This window comes from Mesoplodon bidens, assembly GCF_964165515.1.
Source record: "Mesoplodon bidens genome assembly, chromosome: 2".
NCBI classification, from domain to species: domain Eukaryota; kingdom Metazoa; phylum Chordata; class Mammalia; order Artiodactyla; family Ziphiidae; genus Mesoplodon; species Mesoplodon bidens.
Genome location: NC_138177.1, coordinates 29,052,087 through 29,078,363, shown reverse-complemented (window position 1 = coordinate 29,078,363; position 26,277 = coordinate 29,052,087). Strand labels below are relative to the sequence as shown.

At 43.4% G+C, this 26,277-nt stretch overlaps 1 protein-coding gene across 2 annotated transcripts in view; it reads right to left on the bottom strand.

Moving 5' to 3' along the window:
* The window catches only part of PRRX1 (paired related homeobox 1), a 74,335-nt gene that overhangs the window by 46,943 nt on the left and 1,115 nt on the right, over positions 1-26,277 (bottom strand). The gene's annotated exons all lie outside the window — the stretch shown is intronic.

Sequence of the window (26,277 nt, the reverse complement as noted above, 5' to 3'; positions counted from 1 at the left end):
AAAACTCCCTCAAAGCACAGCCTGTTTCCACTCACATCTTCACACAAGAAAAGAATGCTGTCAGTCTTTTCAGTTGCATGGACTACCTTCCCCCCACCATAGATTCTATGTTTTAAAAACTTTACCGGAAAATAAACTATCATTTGTTATTTGCATTAAGTAAACTCAAAATTGTCAGTCTAAGGTGTCGTTTAGCCTGCGATAGCCAGGAATATCATCATTCATTAAGCGTTCAACAGCTCTTTAATGAGTCCCTACTGTATTCTAAGAGCTATACAATGTTCCACAGAGTGACAGTAAATTAATATCCATCCAATCAAGAAATTGTAAAGTTTTTTCTTTGTCTGTAGAGAGTAAACATATATTTTCATTAGGTGTTTTGAAATAACTGAAAATTAGTCAAGTTTCCTATCATTGTCCCTAAGAAGCTGGGGAATCTGAACTTGGGTACCAGTGGATAAGGAAAAAATAGATCCTGATGGATTGAGTACAGCTTCAAATCAATAATTCCTGAAAAAAAAGTCTCAAATGTCTACTTTATATTCAGATTATCTTTCATCTGGTTTTAAATATGTAATTGGTTGTTAAGGCATATTGATGATAATTTTATTGTCACAGAACTAAGAACTGAAAATGCATAGCTAAAGGATAATATGAATTTTACTTGAACTAGAGTCATCACGAAATCATCAAATGAGTTTCAATAACAAAATCAGCAATTATATAGTGAAGATATAGGAGGCAAAAAATACCTAGATCAGAGATTCCTAGTCAACAGTCCTCAGAACAAAGACAAAGCTTTCAAGGTTCCAATATAAAATGGGGAGGAAATAAGTACAAAGCAGCGAGTTTCTTCATAAGTTAAATGCACCCATATGTTTTATTCTGAGATTATAGTCATTTTATTATTTTGGTGTTATAGTATCCTTTTCTTTATGAAACAATATCGTCAGAAAAGAGTAGGAAGTTTATATAAATGTCCTTATTTGGCTAAATAAGAATGACCAGAATTTTTTGAATAAAATTTTACAACTAAATAAATTTCTAAAGTCTAGATTATCCCGAGCATGAATCTGAAATTAATTTTGAAGGGCTAAAAGTTGGGAACCCTCAAAACACACCTGGCTTTGTGTTATCTTTAAGAGCAAAATTTAAAAATCCAATTGCTTTTTCAAATGGATTGGTTAAAAAAAAAAAAGGCAATGTCTAAGAAAAGTAGAAAAAAACCCAAATACCTCCATTTTTGCAAGTATAGCCCAATTCCACAGGTATCTCTTTACACTATGTAACATGACATTTTTCTGATCCACGTTGTACTCTGAATACTAATGTTTCCCTTCAGTGATTTTACACCGCTTCGAGGTCCAAATTCAGCAGGCAGTTCTAGGCTTTATCTCCCAAGATCTCTAGGTTAATAGATTTAATAATAATAATAACAATAATAATTTTTAGAGAGGTACTCCACTGGATTTAGAGGTCACTCAGCAAATAAACAGATATATAGCCTAGATGCTTTGACTTTTAAATCAGAGAGTAAGCAACATGTTGCTTCTCAAACAAAATATGCTTGGTCCTTAGCTTTAAGCAAAATCTATTTCTCTCCCACCCGTTCTCTTTCTCCCTCCTTCTTTTTCCCTCTCTCTCACCACAAAGCTTTCTGGATTGCGTAGAAGTATTCGGTCACTTGCTCTCTGACCCCAGAGTCTCCTGAGACTATATATTCATTTTAAGAATGAGTCCCTTTAGTTACCTAAAGTGTCCCCGGACTAAATTGTTTCCAGATGTTTACAAATATTTCAAGGAAATATTCACACAGTTTTTATGGCTGAGTGATAAAGGACTCCACAGTGTCTGCTCAATTGTAAAATAAGGATCAAGTGCTTATTATAGAATAACTTCCATTCTGCAAGTATTTGCTACATGCCAGGCACAGCGCTAACCACGCTCAATACATTATCTCACTGGATGCTCACAATAGCCTTATATGGGAGGTTTTGTACTCCTCGTTTTGGAGAAAAGGAAGGTGGGGCTCAGAGAGTAACCACAGAACATGAAGTGAGGGAATGGGCTGCTATACTAAGTCCACATTCTTAGCCGGTGGGCCCTGCCTCTCTCTCAGAGCAAAGCTCTTCTCCTGTTGGCTTAGCACAGGATACAGAGGACAGAATTCACAGAAGTTGTGGAGCATCCCTGAACATCCAAATAAATTTCCTTTAAGAGGTGAGAGGGGAAGGTTTGTAGACCAAGAGTCCTCCTTGTTTAATATCCATGAGGACTTCCCACAGACTTGTTCACCAAATACAGCAACAGACTGTAAATGTATGATGCCAACACTTTCTCACTATTTAAAAACCAGGGCTTCCCTCGTTGCACAGTGGTTAAGAATCTGCCTGCCAATGCAGGGGACACGGGTTCGAGCCCTGGTCCGGGAAGATCCCACATGCCGCGGAGCAGCTAAGCCCATGAGCCACAACTATTGAGCCCACGTGCCACAATTACTGAAGCCCGTGCACCTAGAGCCCTTGCTCCACAACTAGAGAAGCCACCACAATGAGAAGCCCACGCACCGCAACAGAGTCGCCCCCCCTCGCCGCAACAAGAGAAAGCCCGCGTGCAGGAACGAAGACCCAACGCAGCCAGAAACAATAAATAAATAAGATAAAATAATAAAATAAATAAATTTATTTTTAAATAAATAAATAAAAATAAAAACCAGCTTTCACGTATGGAGTTTGAAATTTGCCTGTTTAGTGTTTATATTGTTCTTCACTCACAATATTCTGACCTGTAAAAAAAATAATCCTAAGTGGTCAAGGTGACCTTTCTAAAAGAAGCTCTTAATATCATAGAAACTATGCTTTTTGTTTAACTTTGTGTTCCTCTGGAAAGAGCCTAGTATTAATTTAAAAACACTTAAATGACTTGTATTTGGGGTGGGGATGAGGAAGTGTCCAATCAATTATTGATTGTTTTAACTAATGGAGAGAAGCAAGCCATGACCATTTACAAGGTACTCAATGCATGTTAGTTCCACTCCCCAAAACAAAAGGTAGTCCAGAAGCCTTCTGTATTTACGCTTGAAAAATATTATATAGTTTCTTTGTTTTCGTTTACCTAGGAGGTATACATTTCTAACAAGTTTTGCCTAGGTTTAGTTTCCAGATGATTTTGGGTTCTCAACGTGCAGTCTCTGGGATAATGAAATGAAGTACCTCTAGAGTGTGCAAGTTAGAGACAGCAACCATCGACATTAAAAGAATCCACCAAGTGGGAAATCCATATGCAGGCAATTAAGAGGTGACGCTGTTTGCTCTGGAAATGTCTCTCCTGGAATTGAGCGCACAAGCTGCTGCAGCCGCCTGTCTCCTACCGATGTTAAATGTCATCTATTCACGCCACCTCTTCCCCTGTTCTCATCAAATAGCTACCCTCCTAAGGCTAGAATTTGAATGAGTGTCAGAAATTGCTGACCTTGCCAAGTCACATTTTCCTTAGTCCACTCCCCAAGGCACCACAGAACTCTCAGACTTTTGACCTTGCTGAAAACCATGGGATTATTTGAATGAGTTCTCTTCCCCACTTCTCTTCTTCCCCCCTTTCCAGGGTCTCCAATAGCTCCTTTTAAAGAAACGCTGGGTTATAAAATGCAGAGCTGCCCGCTTTTGCCCTCTTAGGTTTTCTGGTCCTCTAAAAGCCAGCATTTTTTCCAAGCTGCCATTCTCCACTCACCAGACCATATTTTAAAAAAAATATCTGGAACACAAACAGCAACTTGTTTTTTGTACCCTTGACTAAAAATCTACCAGCCTTTTTTTTTTCTTAAATGTAATGTTGTTTCAAATCATTTTTAAGTGAGTTTAATGCTGGTGAAAGGTGCCTAGATTGACAACCTGGAGGTGGAGGGTCTATATTTTTAACTATAACAGAGTGAAGCAATGTCAGCTACTGCCAAGGAAATTCACAGGCCTCACCTTTCTGCTTGCAAGCGTCCTTGTGGGACTGAACAGGTACATGTCCATTTGAAATTTGCTTGCTTAGTGTTTATATTGTTCTTAACTCACAATGTTCCAGCTTGTAAAAAAATTCTACTACACCCAAGTCCCGTTCAAATGCTGCCTTTTCCAGGAAGCCTTTCCTCATGTATCCCTGCTAGTTTGAAAAATCCACCGTCTGATTCCCTAGCAGTCTGCTACCCTTCTGTTATACTAGAGTTTTATAGTAGTGTTGATCAGACCTCAAACCACATACATCTTTTTTCTTTGAAATTTTATTAGGGTATAGTTTGTTTACAATGTTGTGTTAGTTTCTTCTCATATACATCTTTTCTTCCATGTTGTGCCCCCCTTCAAGACTCCATAAAAAAAAAAAAGACAAATCAAGCATTATCATTCCATTTTACAGATGGGTAATAGAGGCCAAGAGTGGCACACATAGGCAGGACTGAAATCTAGATGTTCTGATTTCAAATTCCAAATTCTTCTATTCTTCACCTACCAAAACAAATATTTTTTAAACTTCCTAGTCTGGATGAAAGCACTGTAATTCCCAAATCATCTTCCCTCTTAACTGTGTCTTGCAGATTGCCTCCATAAATCCTCTGGCTTGGAATCAGCCTTCTGAGAACTGCTGAGTTGTTCCCTAGTCAGCTACTAGTCAGGACTTGAATTACCCTTTGACAAGCCTTCCCAGGTCTGAGCTGACTATGACCGGCCCTGTCAGGCTACAGGGCTTCCCCACCTCACACTGTCCTCTGTGTCCCCCTGCATCAGGAGATGTGCAGGGTTAGTTCCAGCCACCACTGGTGTAAAATGATTTATCCTGACCCAATTTCCTCTGCTCCTTTTTTCAGATCATTAATAAAGACATTAGTGGAAGCTCAGAAGAAGGGAGAAGCCTAATAAAACCTCAAATAAGCCCTGTTGCAAAGCCAATATTTCAGCCTCAGGGAAAAAATTGTCTAAATTCCCTGTGTTAAGAAATTAATAAACCGTCTCTGAATTCTAGTCTCAAAGTTAGGGGACTGTCATCTTGTTCCAAGGTTCAGTTTATATGAAGTCCAGTTTTTCTTTCCAACTACTGAACTTTTCTGTGTGGTCTGTTTAATTGATTGCATACTTGTACATTTATGCTGACTATAACACCATTTGCCAAATAACTTGAAAATCATGAGAAGTGTTAGAAGGTTTAGAATGCTGAGGAAGATGAGATAATGAGGTATTTCTTAACTCTCGTGGTACTATAAGCTGCACAATGCTTAAAGTACTGGAGGTTCAAAATATTCTTTAAAAGCAAGAGGAGATATTGAAAACATATTTGTAGTTACCAGGGGGTAAGGGGGGGAGGATAAATTGGAAGATTAGGATTGACATATACACGCTACTATATATAAAATAGATAACTAATAAGGACCTACTGTATAGCACAGGGAACTGCTCAACACTCTGTAATGGCCTATATGGGAAAAGAATGTAAAAAAGAGTAGATATATGTATAACTGATTCACTTTGCTGTACATCTGAAACTAACACAACATTGTAAATCAACTATACTCCAATAAAAATTTTTAAAAATAAAAAATAAATAAAAGCAAGATGTATCTATTCAAAGTTTCTTCTTTCCAACTAGTGGTTTCTTACATATTTGAAATTCTTCCTCCAGTTTAGGATCACTTACAGGTCATAGAAAATTCCATCTGTAAAGAACTGTAAGGAAAGATCTGATCAAGCCCCTGTGAGACAAGATGTCTGCCCCCAAAAAACAGGCATGTAGAACAGAAGACAGGAAGGAGTTGCAGTTGCTTTGAAAGTTTGAGCTGGCACCACCTGGTAGCCTGAGGTACCCTTGAGTGATGGGGAAAAGAGGAGGAAAGGTATGGAGGACTGGTGATCTCAGGATTGGAGGTGTTAAAATTACACTGAAGGTGAGCTATGTGAGGGCCAGTATTAGATTCATCTCACCAATTAGATGATTGGCTTTTTTTGGCAAAAGCCCACGTCATATGCATCTTTAGCATCCTCCAAAGTGCTTGACATGGTGCGGAACACAATAAATACTTGTTAGCTGGATGACCAGTGGTAGGTAAAATGTTCTGATTTGAGCTCATCTGAACTCTGCGTACTATTTCATTGTTTGGAGAAAAGACCTCACTGACTTCTGACCTTTGACTGCATTAATGCACACACAGTAAAGGGGAGGAACTCCAACCTAGGAAATACAAATAACGTCTCAAGGCTTTTCAGTTATCACGTATCTGAATTGTGGTTGTCAGTAACACCACCTTCTGATGTTTTGTTAAATTACAAAGAGGCTGCTTTTGAACTTTTAAAACAGAATCCTTCCTTTCTGGGAAAATTACAGGCAGTACCTGAATTACAGGCTCAAACTTTTCAAATCACAAACTCGAGGAAAAAATTGCCCACATTTCACACTGCACTGCACCCAACCACTCCCTCCTCTTTGTCAACTGATTCCAGGGAGCTCCCTGAGAAAAGGCTTGCAAGTTTGAGAGAAAACCTGGGTAAGGAAATACAGAAAAGATGAGGCTAAGAAAAGTAAGCACCTGGGGTCAGTCCTCCAGGCAAGGCCTCTTTTATCTACTAAGCCAGCTGGCTCCCATCAGCCTCCTAGGCCCCTATAATAAGCACAGTCTGGGTGCCTGCCACCGCTGCTCAGCTTTTCATCCATACAGCTGGTTCAAAACACCATTGCCCCCGACCTGGCCTGTTGCAATAACCTCCTAATTGCTTCTCCTTTCCCCTCTAATATCTATTTTCCATATAGCAGTCAAATTGTTCTTTTAAATTCATCAATCAGATTACAAAACTCCCCGGCTTAAATCTCTCCACTGGCTTCCCACTGCCATCACACGTAGAATATAAGCCCAGCTCCTCAGTGTGACCGACAAGGTCACTATCACCTGGCCCCTACCTAGGTCTATGATCTCATCTGCCAAACTCCTATCACTTGCTATCTTCCAGTCACACTGACCTTTCTGTTCCTTGGACCTGTCGGGCTTCCCTGGTGGCGCAGTGGTTGAGAGTCTGCCTGCCAATGCAGGGGACGTGGGTTCGTGCTCCGGTTCGCGAAGATCCCACATGCCGCGGAGCGGCTGGGCCCGTGAGTCATGGCCGCTGAGCCTGCGCGTCCGGAGCCTGTGCTCCGCAACGCGAGAGGTCGCAACAGTGAGAGGCCCGCGTACCGCAAAAACAAACAAACAAAAAGTACATACTGGGCTTCCCTGGTGGCGCAGTGGTTGAGAGTCCGCCTGCCGATGCAGGGGACGCGGGTTCGTACTCCGGTCCGCGAAGATCCCACTATGCCGCGGAGCGGCTGGGCCCGTGAGTCATGGCCGCTGAGCCTGCGCGTTCGGAGCCTGTGCTCCGCAACGCGAGAGGTCGCAACAGTGAGAGTCCCGCGTAACGCAAAAGAAAAAAAAAAAAAGTAAGAAAACTTTTTACGGGTTTGTACATATTAAAATAGTGAGTATGGGGCATCCCTGGTGGCGCAGTGGTTGAGAGTCCGCCTGCCGATGCAGGGGACGTGGGTTCGTGCCCCGGTTCGGGAAGTTCCCACGTGCCGCGGAGCGGCTGGGCCCGTGACCCATGGCCGCTGAGCCTGCGGGTCCGGAGTCTGTTCTCCGCAGCGGGGAGAGACCGCAACAGTGAGAGGCCCGCGTACCGCAAAAAAAAAAAAAAGTTTGTACCTGTCACAGAGCCTTTGCACTTGCTGTTCATTCCCACTGCCTGAGAGGCTCTTTACTCTCATCTCCTCATGGTTAGCTCCTTCTTTTCGTTATATCCTTGCTCATATAATCCTGTTCGTTTCCTTTATAGGACTTAGCATCATGTGTAATTGAATCATTTATCTAGTTGTTCGTTTATGTACAGCTTTATCACCTTTCTTTCCCAGGAGGACGTAAGGTTTATGAGAAGAAACAATTTGTCTTTTTCACTGCATCATCATCCCCAGAACCTAGAATAGTGACTGGCACACAGCAGGTACTCAAAACAGTTGTCAAATGAGAAAATGAGTGAGAGGAACAGAAAAGACAGTGGAATGGGAGTCTGTTCCACAATCACGACAGACTTAAACTTAGGCCTCCAACTTTGTTTCATCAGCAAATCTCAGAAGATGGGGCCTTGGGCTGCCCGGGGTTTATTGAGTGTTGGTCCAGATGATGAAAATTCAGTATATCATTTCCCATTAAACTACTGTTCTGTGTGTTTATCTTATCACTGGGAACTAAGAAAGAAGAGGGGTGAGCAGGATGATTGAGGCACCAAAACCTCAGTCGCATTCTTAAAGAAACCGGGCAAAGAGACCACACCATAAATGACACGAGAGCACCAGGAGAGAGGGCTGAATTCATACACTGGTGGTCGGGGGTAAGTGCTAAAGAAGGCTGCCAGAGATAAAATTCATCCAGTTCTAAATTTTTCCCAGCACTGGTCTATACCAGTAAAGAGGGAAAGACATCCCTTTCCTCCTCACTGTTGAGCCCCTGAGACACTTCCTTCCAGGACACAACCCTTTGGATGCCTCCATCATCACTACTGTTCGTCTATATCATACTTTTACTAGTCTGTTGGAGGCTTCCTGGGACCCTAATCACCACTTATAACATTGCATCTGGAAAAATGAATTTCCAATTCCAAACAACCAAATCAGACTGACTCTTTCAAATAAAACCCTATTCTTTGCTATAAAAAAAAATCATTTCCATAGCGGGAAAGAATAAAACCAGAAATTTGGGACCTGTCATTTTGTTTCAATATTTTAATCCAGTATTTAATCCAGTATTAGACCTCACACAATTTAAAAGATTTGTACCACTCGTGAGATAAGGTAAAGAAGATCCATATATACCTGATTTAATCTTCAATGGACTTGTAAGAACTATACTTATATGCTTTCTATTTGAGAGGATTATAGCTCAGAGGGGCTGGGTGGCATGTTCAAGGTCAGAGCCATGATCAAAATCAAGTCCTTATCTTGGGGAAAGCTCTCTGGCTCTCCTAATCCCTTCTCTAGTACTATCTTCAGCTCACCCTTTCAGTCAAGTTCACTGAGCCCTGTAATTAACCTCAACTTTGCTGCTTAACTGTCATTGAAGTATCCAGTGATACGAGGGGTTTTCTTTGCAAAACTATAATTTTCTAAAGGGCTATTTGCATTTTTTAACTTGTAAGCCCAGTGAACAGCCCAGTACCCCCAGTTACAGGAGTCCTGTGTTCCACGGACTAAACGTCACAGAAGAGCCATTCAACTCAATCATCTTCTTCCACTTTTCTAGCCACTGGAGGATAAGTGATAGGATAACAGAATACGGGTTACCAGAGGGGTCAAGACAGGTTCTGGTTTGTTTGTTGTTTTTTTTTTTTGCGGTACGCGGGCCTCTCACTGTTGTGGCCTCTCCTGTTGGGGAGCACAGGCTCCGGACGCGCAGGCTCAGCAGCCATGGCTCACGGGCCCAGCTGCTCCGCGGCATGTGGGATCTTCCCGGACCGGGGCACGAACCCGCGTCCCCTGCATCGGCAGGCGGACTCTCAACCACTGCGCCACCAGGGAAGCCCCAGGTTCTGGTTTTGTCAGGATTAACTTTGAGGCTTCAGGCAAGTTGCTCTGCCCCTTCTGAGTCTCAAAACCCTATTTGTAAAGTGGGCGTGACAATATCTACCACTCAGCATTATTGTGAAAATGGAAACAGTATTAAGTAGTATAAGTCACCCAGCACAGTACCTGGTCATGATGAGTGCTCAATAAATCTTAATGTCTTTCCCTTAGCTCCCTTCCTCCATTGAAAGATCCAAAGACAGATAAGTGGTATCATCTCTGAGCCGCAGGGCCAAACACAGAGAAATATAGAGACTCATCCAAATTCCCTTTGCTAGCTCAAGAACCTTCTTTGTTATATCATTGATACATTTTACATTCTTTTGGCTTCATAGGAATAGAAACACATTTTACAGTTACATGATAGAAGTTAATATCACATAGAGGATTATGTTTCTATGGAAGCATTATGCTTGCTACTTAGAAAACTGTATTTAAACCAGGAAGCCCAGCTGTCTTTGGTAACTGTTCAGCCCAAAGAAAAACTCATTGAGAAGGTGAGTCAGCAGGGCTAACTTTCAGGACAATCACAACCAAGGCCAGCATCTGCAAGACCTGAAATATGGGATGTTATGACACTGGGTGAATTACTTCTTACGTACTTAATTATGCAACAAGATTTGCAGGAGCATAACCACATAGTTCCCCTGAGTATGCTGCCAGTATGCTCCACAAATGATTAAATAAAAAATAAACAACAGCTAACTGTAAATTATGAAGTTGTAATTCCACTAAGGGGGTGCCAGTGATGTCATAGACCACTAGAGCAAAGTTTAGGTCACCAAAGGATCCCATATGAGCTTAGAGGCCTGTAACTCAGCAGTGGTCTCTGCTGCAGATATGACTCCAGGAAAGCCTTTCCCCTTGGTTTTTGCCCCTTCTCATCTCTGCAAAGGTCCTCCTTGCTTGTTCTCTTCCTCTGAGCTTTCAAAAATCACACTAACCCTGCCTTTCTAAACGCAGTTCCTTTTTTTTTTTTTTTTTTTTTTGCGGTACGCGGGCCTCTCACTGTTGCGGCCTCTCCCGTTGTGGAGCACAGGCTCCGGACGCGCAGGCTCAGCGGCCATGGGTCACGGGCCCAGCCGCTCCGCGGCATGTGGGATCTTCCCGGACCGGGGCACCAACCCGTCTCCCCTGCATCGGCAGGCGGACTCTCAACCACTGTGCCACCAGGGAAGCCCCTGCAGTTCCTTTTTAACTGAATGGTCTGTCATTTAAGAGGCTATCCACATCTCCTCCACACTCTTTGAACAGCGAGCTATGAATTAGATATACTTCAGTAGAAAAAAGCAAAGCCTGATATTTAGCAGAAAAATCCATTTAGGGCAAAAGCCCTGGAACACACCTTAAAAGGAGATATTTGAGATGTAACTTTAGTATGTGCCAAGCTAATGTATGTGCCCACTAATGGAATAAATTTGTCTCTAAACATGGCAAACTTGGAAAAGTTATGTTGAAATTTCAAAATACAACCTTCCCACAGTCAATGTCTGAAAAAAGGGTAAACTAAAACTTGGCTTTCTCAGACCATGTAGAAGATAAGTACACAAAATTGCATAAATATTAGAAAAACTGTACTTTATCAACCATCAGAAAGGAAGGACTTTGTAAAAAAAAAAAAGATACAAAATACTGAACTATAACTTCCGAAATGTGGCATGCTTTCATCTGAAAACTTACTTAAAACTAAAGTGAAATTGCAAATATTAGTATCTGTGTGATAGATTGCCCCTTCTTTAACATTTTTCTTCTAGAAGAAGAGCTGAGATAACAATCACTGAAAATTTATCATAGGATTTTTACAACCCCCAATAATTGCCTCCAACTGTTTTTCTTTGCTTTATGTGAAGCATTTAAAACAGTGCCAGGCACCTAGTGAGTGCTTTATGTGTGCTCTTTTTATCTCCCACTTTGTTCATGCATTCATTTATTTAATAACTGCTTTTTATGAAGCCATCTACAACATGAAAAGCACCGTGATAAGCACTCTGAAGTTATAAAGTACCTGCCTCTCTGCCCTTGTCTTCAAAACTTTATACACCTGGTTGAAAAGATAAGATTGACACCTAGGGAGAGTTAAATAACAAAGGAACACAGAAAACACAGTGGATGTCACAAAGAAACATCATTCAATACCAATTACTATGAGAGAAAGTGGTGTACGTCAGTGTTTTCAAACTTCGCGGTATATAAAAATCATCCAGGATATTTAGAATGCACATGATTGGTGGATTCTGATTCACTGGGTGTGGGTGGGGCCTTGGAATCTGCATTTTAAGACTCTTCTTTCTGATGCATGCGGGTGAGTTAGGGATCACACTTTAAGATACACAGGATTAGATTGCAAGTGCATTAGAGAAAGAATCAGATTACCTGTTATTTCTCTTTATCCTTTTTCTCTAAATCATTAGAAATGAACTGCACATGGGAGACACGTATATAGGAGAAAGAAAGGAAGAATATAAGGACCAAAGGATAATTTTCCTGGATGAGGAAGGACTCCATGCTCCCTAAAGGAAAGTAGTAACCCAGTTATCTACACCCACAATTAGAGACTACATAACACTGCAAAGCACACAAAGCATTTTCAGCAAACACACAAACACTTTTCCATATGTCGGAACTGATATTCCCAACAAAGCTGTGCTCCTAATCTCTGACTAATACCCACTGAGCATGTTTAAGAAATGATCTGCCTCTCATCTATCATGTGCAGAAGGTACATGGTACCCTGCTTCTCTAGACAGCTAGCACACGTCTTGCAATAAACCATCTTCAAAGTGCCTCACCCACAGTGACCCATTTTCTCCACATGCACCACAAGCATTAGCCATGCTGTTCTATTACAGAAAAATGCCAGGGAGGTTTAATCGTTAATTGCTTGGCAAAATAAATAAATACATAAAGAGTCCTGGATGCTTCATGATATAGAAATGCAGTCTGTATGTCTTCCAGGTTTATCAGATTTCAAAGCCATACATATGAAAGCAGGCCACATAACAAACTGAGAACAGAATGTTTATCTTACTCAACTGGTTAGGAAATCTAAGTTGGCAAAAGAATGGCAACTTTATATATAATCACATTTAACTTAGTATTATTCATGTACAAAAAAATTAAGTAAACCCCACAGAAATCTCAGAGGAGTGGTATGACAGTGCTATGTTAGCGATATTATACTACAGAGAAAATTTAACATGATTGGTCTCTTGGAAACTTACTGGTTGTGTCAGGTCTGGGATAAGAAGTCTTGACAGCTGGTAGCCTAAGCATATGTCATATATTCTCCATTAAATTCAGTGTCTAAATTGGGGGTGGGTGTTTGTCTTCTTCAGTCACAATAAAGTCTTCAGTGATGGATGAAGCACGTGGAAATATGAAAGGTTGGTCCCATCTCAAAATTTAAAAAGATGTGCAATACTGTTTCATGCTAAAGAAGGGGAGGGTGGCCTGAAAGAGATGACCGTAGTCAGGAACACCTGAGCCAGACTCCTGGCTCTGCCAGGAACTTATGGTGTGGTCTTAGGAGGTCACTAAAAATCCTAAGGCATCAGCTCTGAACTGTAGATCAAAAACGGATATCTCCCTAGTCACTTGGTAAGTGACAAGCTGTAAGACTGTGACTTTTGGAGGATGGGAATATTCCTAATTTCAGTGACATTAAATGACCTCCAGCATGGATTGGGAAACCATATTGAATACATAACTGAGCCTGAACTTGTCAGAGAGGTTGTAGAATTGGAGAACAGGGAAAGGGCAAGCATTCAGGGTCTTTGTTTACATCATCTCATCATTCCAAACAATAAACCTGTGTGATAGATATTAATGTGTCAGGTGTTTAGATGAGAAAATCAAGACCCAGAGACTTGTCTAAAGTCAACCAGTAAGTAAATTGCAGACCCATCATTTAACATGGATTTGTCTAAAAACAAAGTAAAATGCTTTGAACCTCCCAGTGCCCCTAAATCTAAATTAAGTATTCTTGCTTTTGAGAATTGGATATAAGTGTATTGAAATGCATTCTTGTTTTTGATTTTTATTTGATAACTTAATTTAGAAAAGCCTCCATTTGATTCCTTATGGTATACTAATGTACATAAATTTAGCCCTTTATTTCTCAAATAGTTTCACAAATGCAATGTCTTTTTGGCCTGCTACATTCCCATGAGGAAGACAGGCACGGTTTATAATGAAGTTATATGCCCAGTTTATAACGAAGAATAAGAGCCAGAGGAATTAAAAGAGATTTGTGCAGCATGGCAGTATGTCGTGAAGTGGCATGCTAGGGTCCCTCTTCCTAACTCAGTGTTGTTTCTCTAGATAATAATGTATCTAAGAGAATCTGGTTGACATCAAAGGTGGTGGGATACAATGAAAAAAATTAAAATGGGATCAGCAGAGATTCCTGATCAAGATTCAAGTCACTCAACAGTAGCTCACTAAAATTCTCCAAGCCACAGTTTCCTCATCTGTAAAATAAAAATAATTATGCTACCCCTACCTACTTCTTAGAATTGCCTTTATAAAACATAATAGCACTGGCACATGTTCTTAGGGTTTGTGAAGCAGTTTCATATTTTATCTCACTTTATCATTCCTATTATTAATGTTATTAATCCTTTAAGACAAGTAAGTCATCAATTTATACAAGTAATAAGGGAAAAGAATTAAGCAAACCAGCAGCCTGAGTATATTAATTCAGTTTAAACAATTGTACTTTTAAGGCTTACCCAAGCACAGCTGGAATTTCCTGGCTGTTCAAGGTAGCCCTGAATCTTCAAACACACACACACACAAAAGAAAAATCCAAAACAGTGCAGACAACAGATATTCTCATCACCCTGAGAAAGGAGAATGTTAGGGTAAAGGAAAAAACGATATAAATTTAAATAACACTTCATATATTCTGAGTAAAAAATGATCACGCACGGAAAAATCTCTTCTTCCCTGAGGGAAGCTAGAACAGACTCATAACAGCCAAACGTGCAGTGATATTATTTTCTTCTTCTCTTGTCAAAAGGGATTCAGCCTTTGAAATATATGTAGCGAAACTGCAGATTTCAGTTTTGTGATTAATGAACCAAATTACGTTTTATTTCTTAAATGTGTTAAGGATTCATCCTGTGTTCTTCCCTCGAAATTGAGGATTAGAGCAGCTGAACAGCACATCTGGTTATAGGCAAAGAGCTCTTTGGGTGGTTCTCCTTCTTTCCTCCTTTAAAACTAGGCAATGTGGGAAACTGCAGAAACTTTTATTGGGGAAGAGTCATTTTTAATCCTCAAAAATGATGATTACTCTCCCTGTTCCCTCTTTTTCATGAGAAAGAGAAAGATTAATTATTTAGCTATATCTAATTCATAATTTTAAAATTTGGTTCTGCATGATGTTATATCATTTGTTAATACTTTCCCTAAAGAAAATATTTGCATTAATCAGGCAAATGTTTCAACATCATTTTGCCTGGGAATGATTTTTACATAGACTTCATAATAACAATTTATATTTTCTCTGCAATTATCACTTTAAATAAGGGCTAGGGGACTGCAGACTTTCATATCTGGATAAATGCATTGTCTTTGATTTTTCTAAGTGCCTCTTCTTCTGCCAAAAAACACTACCGTGTCCTGGAATATGTTGCTATCCAACCTGATCATCATTCTACAGGGTACAGAGAAATAGATATCATTTTCCTCCTTTTTTTTCTACAAAAGCATGTATGAGTCTTAAAATACTTAATAAAAGAAAATTTAAGATCCAGGGATCTACAATAATAGAAAATTTTCAGTCCCTTAAGATATTTTCTTCCCAACTTGCTTTGTGGCACTTTTCTTACTAAATCATGTAAAAATGATTTTTTTTGAGCAGTAGCTCTCCAACTGTGGTCTTGGAATGTCCTTTAGGTATTATGCAGGCTTTTCCAATTTCAAAAGGAGACATGTGCTCATGTCTAGGGAAGGTTCCCAGCTAGAACAAGCAGAAAAGAAAAAGAAACTGTTTACTCTGAAGGTCTTTACTGCTGGAAAAGTACCCACTGGAACTTGAGAACGCTGGGAAATAACTGTGATGTCACAGCTCTCATCATTCTTGGAGAACTTTTGTTTGTTGTTTGTGTGTTTGTTTAACTTTTCTGATGAGAGCAAGTGGGTTCAATGTGTGCGTGTTTTCTTAATTTGGGGGAAACACAGTCTTTGAAAAATTAAGAAAAATCAGCCATCAAGAATGTTGTACATGGGCTTCCCTGGTGGCGCAGTGGTTAAGAATCTGCCTACCAATGCAGGGGACACAGGTACGAACCCTGGTCCAGGAAGATCCCAAACGCTGTGGAGCAACTAAGCCCGTGTGCCACAACTACTGAGCTTGCGCTCTAGAGCCTGCGAGCCACAACTACTGAGCCCGTGGGTCACAACTACTGAAGCCCACGCTCCGCAACAAGAGAAGCCACCGCAATGAAAAGCCTGCACACCGCAAGGAAGAGTAGCCCCCACTCGCCTCAACTAGAGAAAGCCCGCGTGCAGCAAAGAAGACCCAACGCAGCCAAAAATAAAAATAAAGTAAATAAATTTATATTTTAAAAAAAGTATTAATACAAACATTGTGTAAAAAATAAAAAAGAAATACTTTAACATCTGTTACCTGTATCTACCTCAGGGTGGTGAAATTTAGTTGACTTTCCCACTTAAACTTTTTAATGCAAAATAATACAGTTTCTAAAATAAGCATGTATTGCACTTTGGTATTACTCATATTTTAAAAATTACTTGCATTAGAGATTGCATAAACAGAAGAACCATACAATACCACCCTAAAATTATCTATTTGATTTATTTGCTTACTACAACTGTGGAATAAACCCCGCCCAAAAGTCTCTAATCTTAAGAAAATTCTCAAGGTAAATTAACAATTTAAAATATTTAGAAAAGATTTAAGCAATACTTGTAGAGGAACTGATTATTTCTACAGTAAGCATTGAGAAAAGGGATTTACTTGGTCTAAAAGAAGCAGACAAAGAAGATGTCACAAGGAGGTGATGGAAGCAGAACCTTGAAAGGTAGCATGGGTGGGTTTGCAAAAAAGAGGTATGAAGCAAGGACATTTCAGATCAGAATCAAAGAAGCAGAAAAGAGACTAGAGCACATGTACTAGCCTAACTGGCATACTAGGGAAAAGTAGGGGAATGGTTCGAATCAGCATTTGTGTGTGAATGAGCAGGTTGCTGGGGCAGAGATAAAAATATAGATTGTAAAGAGTGATTTTAAAAAAAGAACAGGACAAAAATTTGGTCTTGAGATAGAAAAGAATGAAAAGCAAATGTGAATTCTGAAGAAGAGGAGGGCCATGATTTTTTTAAAAATATATTTGTAAAAAATGCACTAGCATTCACTCATTCATGCAACCAATATTTTTTGAAGATCTATTATATCCACTCTGCCATCATGTACACATAGAGGAGGACAAGCGTGGATGCAGACAGACCCATTTAGTTAGGAGGCTGGCTTAGCAGTGCGGGTGAGATATCGTAAAGATTTAAAAGGAGATGAATTCAAGTGATTTTAGAAGGTAAAATTGTTGGGATTTGGAGTTGGATTGGACAGAAGCATAAAGGAAGGAGTCAAGGATGAGTCTGAAGTTTCTGAGTGTTGCACCCACATTTTTTTGTTTGTTTGCTTTGTTTTTTTTGCGGTACGCGGGCCTCTCACCGCCGTGGCCTCTCCCGCTGCGGAGCACAGGCTCCGGACGCGCAGGCCCAGCGGCCATGGCTCACGGGCCCAGCCGCTCCGCGGCATGTGGGATCCTCCCGGACCGGGACACAAACCCGTGTCCCCTGCATCGGCAGGCGGACTCTCAACCACTGTGCCACCAGGGAAGCCCATCACCCACATGTTTTGATACAGGAAAATAGAAAAAGTTATGAGAGGATCAGACTGGGAAAAGGAGCTCATTAGTGCCGTGTTTAGGTTGTTTTTGAGGTTGAAGCATTTTGTGCTGTTCAAATGGAAATGTCCAATAGGTAGATGCATATATAGATCTGCAGCTCCAAGGGGGGGGGCTTGAAGCTATATCCTAGGAGTCATTAGTATATAGATGGTTACTAAAATGGTGAGCCTAGAGGAGATCTCCAAGGCAAAGGGTTTAGAGTGGGAAGAGGAGGCGAGGGGGCCTAGTACTTATGCTAGGTTAGAAAGGGGATCCACTAAACTTAGGGAGCTCATTCCATCACTTAATAAGCATTTACTGAGCACAGACAACAGTTCAGCACCTGTCCCAGTGGTATGTGACTGCTGTAATCCAGACCAGTATTTAGGGAAGTAGCAGTGGTAGAAAATGGAAAGAAAAGTCACAATGTACATAATTATTTAGTGTCACCTCCCAGTTTGGATTAATGGTGATGTATGTCAGTGTCCAGGTATAAAGATTTAGATTCAATGCCTGTTTCCACTAGAACTTTCAACTTCATATATTTATGAGTTACTTGAAAGAGAAGCAGAATAGTAACCAGTTTCCCAAACCTCAATCCCCAAGAAGTCTCTAACTGGCTATTATAAAATGAATCATCAGAGAGGACAAATACATGAAAATACCTAGTACATTACATATTTTGCTCAAAAGCCCTCTCCTTTTCTGAGGATTCTAGAACAGCATTAAAGAGGCTTCTGTGGCCTCTAGCATCAGTTTTCTCCACAGCACACAGATCTTGGACAGACAGTTGGGGCACAGGGAATGAATGCAAAGAAGAAAAGGATGGTGGACAAGCTCAGGAGGCCGGGACACTGACTCCCTATCACTCAACAGACCCAAGCCAATTCTACCAAGACCTTTGCAGACTACCATGAATTTGTGTGGATAAATACAACGGAAACTTGAGAAAACCTGTTCTCTGTATATATCTGAAGTCTGGCTAGGCCTTTCACTTTGCCCATAGTCAAGCTGATTGAACTTAGCATATCCTGGCTCAAAAATTGATTGAGTTGAGCCCCTTGGCCTTTAAGTTGTATATCTCAATCATCTTTGAATAGATTTGGCCTCCGCCTGTATATTCAGAGTCCTGGAAGAATACCCATCTGTTTTTATGCTTATTTATAACTACACCTTCCAGCACTGTGAGGTCCTTTAAAATATAATGACATACTGATGATGAGAAATTAAGTGAATGGGGTGAATGTTCTTACTCTCAGACAAACGTTTGTGGGAAAGCAATTTCCCTTCCAGTTCTGGCCTCATGCTTCCGTTTCTAGTGAACACCCAAGCTCAAGATTATCTTGGAAGGTACGTATAAACTACCATTGAAGCTAAGAAGACAAAATATTCATTCTGTCCGTTTGTTGTTCCCAGCATTGCCTTATCCTGTTGACCCTCCAATGTCAGGGTGAGAAACAGACTAAGAGAGAAGTAGAAGATGCCAAGCTGTACCAGGGTGTATCCTCATCTGTCCTGTAAGACTCTTGAAACTCTTGCCCAAAAAGGGAGCATCACTGGAGGCCAGGAGTCAGATTCAGGGGTTGGAAATGGTTGTGAGTGCCCAAGTTGCAGGCACACACAAAAGACGGAGGGGGCAGCTATTGTTCTTCCTTTGAGGGGAAGAGGCTTACCCTAACCCTAGGGCCTAACTCTAAGGTGGCCAATGTTCTGCCCTATCCAAGGACTTCAGGTACCATAAGGGTTTCTGGGGCAGTTTTGCAGCATCTCACTACTACTGCCAGCTCTCCGTCTCTCAGAACTGCCCCTCTTTCTTTAAATACTTGGAGTTCATCTACAGAAATGTCTCACCCACCTCCACAAGGACGAACCTTCTCCTTCCCACTGGAACCCAGGCATCAGCCCTAGCGCCCACCTATCCAGGGTCATCTAGTCCCACTCTTCTCCTGTCCCTTCCTGCTAACCCTGGAATACTGACCACCCTCATTTCAAAGTAGAGGAAAGCCCAAAGCCTATCAGCTGTTTCCATGTTTCCGTTAAAACGCATGTGTAGCATATATTTACGCAGTCCCCGCAGTGACTTCACGCTATTGATATTTCCCATCTTTTGCTACTTGTGTAGAGGGGTCTTCCAGCACGTCCCTCTCTCCTGCGGGAGTCTAAGGGTTTTTGAAGGCCGAGGTTAAGTTCCAGCCCCGACCTGGGAGGAAGGCGCCCCCTTTCGGCGAGAGAGAGCAAGGAGCGGCGCGTCTGGCAAGGCTCGCGAGTGCGTTCCACCTCGCCGAGCGCTGCGCCCCAGCGCCCCTGGAACTGGGAGGAAAAGGGCGGAGGTGGGGTGGTGGTTTTCGCATCTTCGTCCCGGCCAGCAGAGATGGAGAACATTAAAATCTAAGATACTATGTCTTTATTTCACAAGTTAAAATTCTTCACTGAATTACTGAATTAATTCTCCCTCGCCCAATCTACTCCCTCCCCCACGTCTCCCGCCCCTCTTCCCCCAAATAGATGAGCGTGGAAGAGAGCCTGTGGTTCTGGCCGGGTGCGACCGCCATTCCTGCAAGAGAGTTTCGGTATAGTCTCTCCTCATCCGGCAGTTAAGAGCATTTCCAATCGCTTGCAAATAACTCCTTGAAAGTAGACAAAATAGGAACCAGAGGACCTGTCCTTGTTCTTTCTCATAACTCGGGCCTTGGGGATTCAAATTAATACACATTTTTCAAATGCATTCCTCATTTGGAGCTGAGTCTGGGGAAATCAATAATGGCAAAAATGAGGACCAAAGTTCTTAGGAATTAGAGCTCCCTCATTACGTGGTGCAGCAAAGCGACTAGGCTATCCAGTGCCCGAGAACTGCATTCTGGTCCTAACTCAGACCTATATAAATTCCTGTATTTGAGGACTCCGGGAACAGTAGAATCCTTGATTCTAGTTGTACTCAGACTCTTCTGAGAAGTCACTTGTGTTTATCATAGATTTGTTCTGACGTGTTTTCTTTATTTTCTTTCATAAAATTTCCCTAACCCACCACCATTGTGCCTTTGTTCCCCTCCCCTCCCCTAAAGTGGCTTGCCCCTGTAATCGGCTTCCCAGATATTTTTCACCAAGAAAAGTGCTTCCAGGACAAGTGAAATGTAGTGACTAAAATTGATAGGCCACAATTCTCTGTACGACTACTTCCTTGAGGCCGCCTCACTAAATTAGACAGATGACAATGCCAAGAATCTACTAATATTCAGACCACGGTGGAGACTCCTTGCCCAAAAACTTACGTTTGTTTGGAAAACAAACCCACTGACTCTGAAACACCGATGACTGTCCCTCCTCAGACGTCTCAGCAAAGTTTCTCCGCATTTAATGATTTAATCACAAACAGCATTTAGAGAAAAAGAGTTCTTGAAAGTTTGTTGATATTATTATTACTTTTTGAAATGGTTGGTTTTTAACTGAGGTTTGTGAGCCTGCTCACCAAACTATTTGATTTTACAAGAATCCAAATTCTTGTGGATAAATAATAATGCTGTTGACATATGCATCTTCTTTGAATTGTTGAAAAGGGAGTTAAAGTGTACCAAAATTATGAGAGTGGCACTCGCCCCGGATCAAATTAAAACCCAGAATTCGACAAGGAGCATCCAATCGGATTACAATGGCGCGCAATCACAGGTAGTTCTGTAAATGTTTGGACAAGAAGTGGCAACAGGGAGTTGGCCCCTTATCCACCCTCAGGGGGACAAAAAAAAAGGAAGCCTTATATCCTTTCTACAAATACACTCCCCGATTCCTAAAAATTGTACTTCTTATGGCTTTTGCTGACTCCATCTCTCCTAAAGGGTAAAAAATAAATACATATTCTCAGAGCACTTGAAAGTCCGCACCGCCAGGAGCGAGAGGCACGCGGGGTTCGCCGCGCACGCACAGGCGCGCACGGATTTGCAACTTCCTCGTACCCGCGTCCCTGGCGCCCCCGCGAAGGAGAGGGGTTCTCCAGGAGGCGGGAGGTCTGCTTTGACTGTCGGCCCTGCTGAAGGAGGGAGCAGGTAAACAGGATATGGGAGAGGAACTGTAAAAAAAAAACACATCTTTTAAAAGAAAATTCCAATGGGTCTAGGGATTCTCATCGTTGAAAATCTATAGATGTTATTTAAAACTGAAAAACGTTCCCGGAGGTGTCTGCTGACCAGAGCGGCGTTCAAAATTTGCATCTGAGCTGATCTGAGCCGGTGGAATAGGAAGATCTCCTTGGCTCTGAAATTGCTGGGGTTTTTTTCGCAGGGGGCTGGAGGGGGCTGACATCTTGTTGGTTTGGAGATGATTTATTTACTCGTGGTGTAAAATCTAAAATGACGCCCCTGGGAAGACGAAGGAACTGCAGGGACCCGAGTGACCTACTGCTCCCCGCCTGACGCCCCTATGCTCTGACCTGAGCTTGCCCGGGGAAGGTTAAGGTCGCCGAGCAAAAATGGAGGTTTGCGCGACGCCCAAGGTGCGGGAAAGGCGCTCCGGAGTCTTGCGCAGGGCCTCCTCAGTGAGGTGAACAGTGGAGCCCGTGACTCACTGTCTTCTAGACCTGGGGGATCTGGAGCCCCAGGGAGTATTGGCAGCCGGGGCCTCGGACTTTAGAGGCTCCCCTCCCCGAAGCTTCAAACTCCAAGCTCCCTTCGCTCCAAAGCGGGAGGGAGTCACTAGGCGGTCAATTTCTCCGAAACGGTAAGAGGAGGCCACTCAGCCCCTTGCTTCTGCAAGTAAGGTAAACAGGATTCACAACCTCTTTTCTGGACTTGACATTCAACCTTGAGGACTCAGTGACCTCCCTTGATCCTGGATTTCACTACCTCCTCTAAAGAGAAAAAAATTCCAGGCTACGCTTAAAACGGTATATTTCGTTCGCTCCCTCCCCTGAATCGAGATAATTGAGGCCCAAACTCAGAGTGGCGGCACCGGCTCCAGGGCCTCAGGGTGATGCCGCATAAGAAAATTTCTTGGCGCTGTAGGTGTTGCAAATATTGGGACTCCAGTGGAATTGATGTTCCAATGTGAATTCCAAGCAGGGAGCGCCCTGGAGAATGGTCCCGCTCTCCTGGGCGTTTCTCTGGCCTAGAAGAGTCGGCAGAGATGGGCCCCCGGGAATGTGGCAGGCGCATTGGGCGGGTGATTCCTTCGCGCCGCGTTTACACCTCTCCCTTTGTGACAAATCGATTTCCCCGCGCCGCTGTTCTGCATTTGCATCCCGCCGGGGCCCGCGGTCCAGCTGCGCCCGGTGCACACTTAGAACAGCCTTGTGAATGTGTGCTAGTGTGCACGCGTGTCTAATTGACTTTCCGTCTACCTTTTTATGACTACATGTGTTTCCAACAAAAGGTCTTATTAGGACAATCTGGTTTCACTAATTTAGAGGTTGGGAACGTGGAAGGCAGGCGCTTTTTTTTTTTTTTTTAAAGAGTTTGCAGAAGTTCAGATTAAGAAATGACAGCGGGACGCACCGTCCTCCTAGAAGTAGGTCTGCCTAGTTTTATGACCTGTTTCTCTTTCCTCTCCCTGACTACCCCTGTTCAACCACCCCCCACTTCGCACTCCACACTCCCCCATTAGCCACTGGGTTTCTAACCGTGTTAAAGAACCGTTTCTTTAAACACTTAAGATATGTGAACGGAGACGTTTGAGAAATTTACTAGGCTGGGAATATCAGTAAAAGGAGAAAGAAATCCTTCAACAGAGAGGAAAGTGGAGTGAATAAAAAAGCGGGGGGGGGACAGAATTGTGGTGTGGAGTGCAGGAGATCAGCGGGAAGCCTTCACTTTGGACAGCACGTGGCTCCTCTTTGCTAAGATGGGTCCAGTTTGTAATTCCGAAAAATTTGCAGTATTAATGATCTAATATTGCAAGTGTAAGCAGAATCTGTTTTACTTATTTCAGCTGAACAGAAAATTTAGGAAGGACCTGTTTCTATACAGCTCTAAGAGGAGAAGGTGTCTTTTAAATGTTCCTCATCTCTCCAAAGGAGATTATGATTTCTCACTCTGGAGTAAACTCCCAGCAGGCTGCTAAAAGCGCCTGACTCTTGGTGCCCTCCTCTGTCCCTTGCAGCTGGCAGCCTAGCTCTAACCCCCTGCCTGGAGACTCCTCTCTTCTCTGATTCACAGTCTGACCCTCACTGTCCACAGTGGACTGGAGGCCCAGCAGGGCTCCAATGGTCCTGACTTCTAGGTAGCTCATGACAGGTTCCTTGGCATCTCCTGGTTGGGGCCCAAGACTAAGGACAAGGGTCCTCCTGGACACTTGCTATCACTAAACTTACCAAACCCTCTTATTCTCATCCCAGAGATGGGGAAGGAGGTTGAGGAAACATTGCTTCTAAAAGCAACTACTGTTTCTTAGGATAGGCCCTGGTCATCTCCAGAAAGCAAGGCCTGTGGAGTGTGTGTGTGTGTGTGTGTGGGGGGGTGTTTGGGTGTGTGTGTTTCCTCGGCTACTTTCTCAGCCCCAGGTGTCTGTCCATCAGCTCATTCCCATCACCTCGCTCTGCATTCTGTGACCTCCTTCTGGAACTGTTTGTCTACCATTCTTCCTCAAACACCCTCTCCCCCAGAATCTGTTTCCTTTCTGGGGTCACTCCCCACTAGGCCTCCTCACTACTAGAAACTCTGTGATGTGCTCAAGTATCAAGCAGGCAGGTTCCCACAGGTGTCATCCCTTTCCCTCAGGACAAATGGTCCCCAGCTCCGCCGGCTGCCCTTTGCCTGTCCCCAACCATCCCGCGGTTGTCACGTGCTCAATGCAGCCTTAGCTGCGCCAGGCCTGGGTCTTGAAAGACCCATCCCTGGGCTGCCTCCCCACCACTGTGGCCTTGCCTCAGCTTGGGGGTGCTTCCCAGCTGGCTTCCTCAGCCCAGTCTTGCTCTGTACCCACTAGAAGGCCACCATGAACTCGAACTCCCCTCTCTTTGTGTCCACTTAAAGTCAAACGACAGGAACCGTCAGCATCTCTCCAGCCCTGGCCTGCGTGGGCCCTGGGCTTGCTGCGGCCACTGACCCTGGGCCCGCTTTACACAGCCCTCCGTTTGCTTTTGGGGCAAAGCAACTCTGGCTGGTCTCCCTTGCCGCACCCTGATTTTCTATACAGCAGTTTCTTCACAATGTTGTTTTCTGTTGTGGCTCCAGCCTTCAGTTCTCCGAATAGTGATACACGTTGTGATCAATAATTTGCCATGGCAAAAAAAAAAAAAAACGGCAGAATATGCAGAATTAGTGAAGCTGGGTAATAGGCACACGGAAATTCGTAATACTATTCGCCCTACTCTTTGTATGTTTAAATATTCCCTAGTAAAATGTTTTAAAATAATATTATTTCGCAGTGCATTTTCTTGAGCTACAAGTGCCTACGCCTTCGGTGGTTGACTCATGCTGCCTGGCTGTGCTGGGCCTGAGCAGCTCCCCAGAAAGCACCAGTAACCTCAACAAGGAGGCCTCTGCGCCTAGCCATTATCGGGGACTTGGGGACACGGGGTCTTCACTCCTCAGAGTTGCCCAGTTTTTCCCTAGTGTCAGGCCAGGTCAGACTCCCCATCACCCTCTGCCTCTGCGTGTAGTAGGGTGGATCGGCCCCAGTTTGCTTTTGGCTAAAAAACTCTAAGGGGAGCCCAGGCCTGGACCAAGGATGCAGGGCAAGCAGCAGGAGGCCTGTGGTAGAGATGGGCTCTCCCTGCGGCCTGTTTCAGCTTGGCCCTCCCACCACTTTGCACAGGCCTTGCTTCCAGCTGTTTCTAAGTCCCGTTTGCTTTGCTATCTGTTTTCTGAAAATCTGACCTTGGCACTGTTTTTTGAAAAGCACAGAATTCCAGTGGACCCCCTGGTTCCACAGGCTCCAGGTTCCAAGACGAAATAGCAGTCAGCAAATAATGGCATGGAAAGGGATCAGCCTCATTTAAAAACTTCCAGCCAAGTTCTGACTCTAGCAACCTTGTGTAGGAAATATCCAGCCCCATGTCACCTGGGATGAGCCAGGTGACAGGTCTGTTATAGACTCCAGGACGTATGGATACACTTGGAGTCACGTTTTTTGAGGTACAGCTCAATAACGAGAGGTGAGATTTCCTTGGGGGCGCGATACCAATCAGGTAGGTTGCGGAAGGGAGACTATACATGGACTTTTCTGGAAATTTTGGGGCCAGTAGGGAGAGCTCCTTCAATGCGACGCAGTGCTCCGCGCTTCCCCAGCGCATCTCTCCCGTGCGGGCTCATGCGGGGCGGCAGCTCGGGTTTCACCCCTAAAGGACACTACCTTTGCTTCGCCTGAGTCTTCCCGTGTCATTCAGGCCTTTCATTCTACCGGGGGTCTCAAACCCTTATGCAGATGTCCGCAACAGCCGGGGACAGAGAGTGGCTCCAGGGACAGAGAGCGGATCCGGTTTTCTAGCCGGGCGCTCCGGCGCCGCCTCTCCGGCACACCCGGCCTTCGGAGCCCGCGCGCGGTGCGCAGCCAGAGCAGCGCGGGTCTAGCTCGATTTACGAGGTGCCCTTCGCCACCTCTGTCCCGTCTGCCCTCCAACCCGCTTACGCCACCCGGAAGAAGCCCTCCGGACTCGACTCAGCATCTTTAACCCAATGCCTTCCCAAACAGGGCGGGCTCCCCGAATTTGCACCGCTCTGGGACCCTTTTCCAGCCCAGCCCGGTCGCCCCGCAAGCGGGAAGATCTGGCAGCCGCACTCGTTCGGGACGCAGAGGAAGCGCAGGCGGCTTCGGCGCGAGTCTGA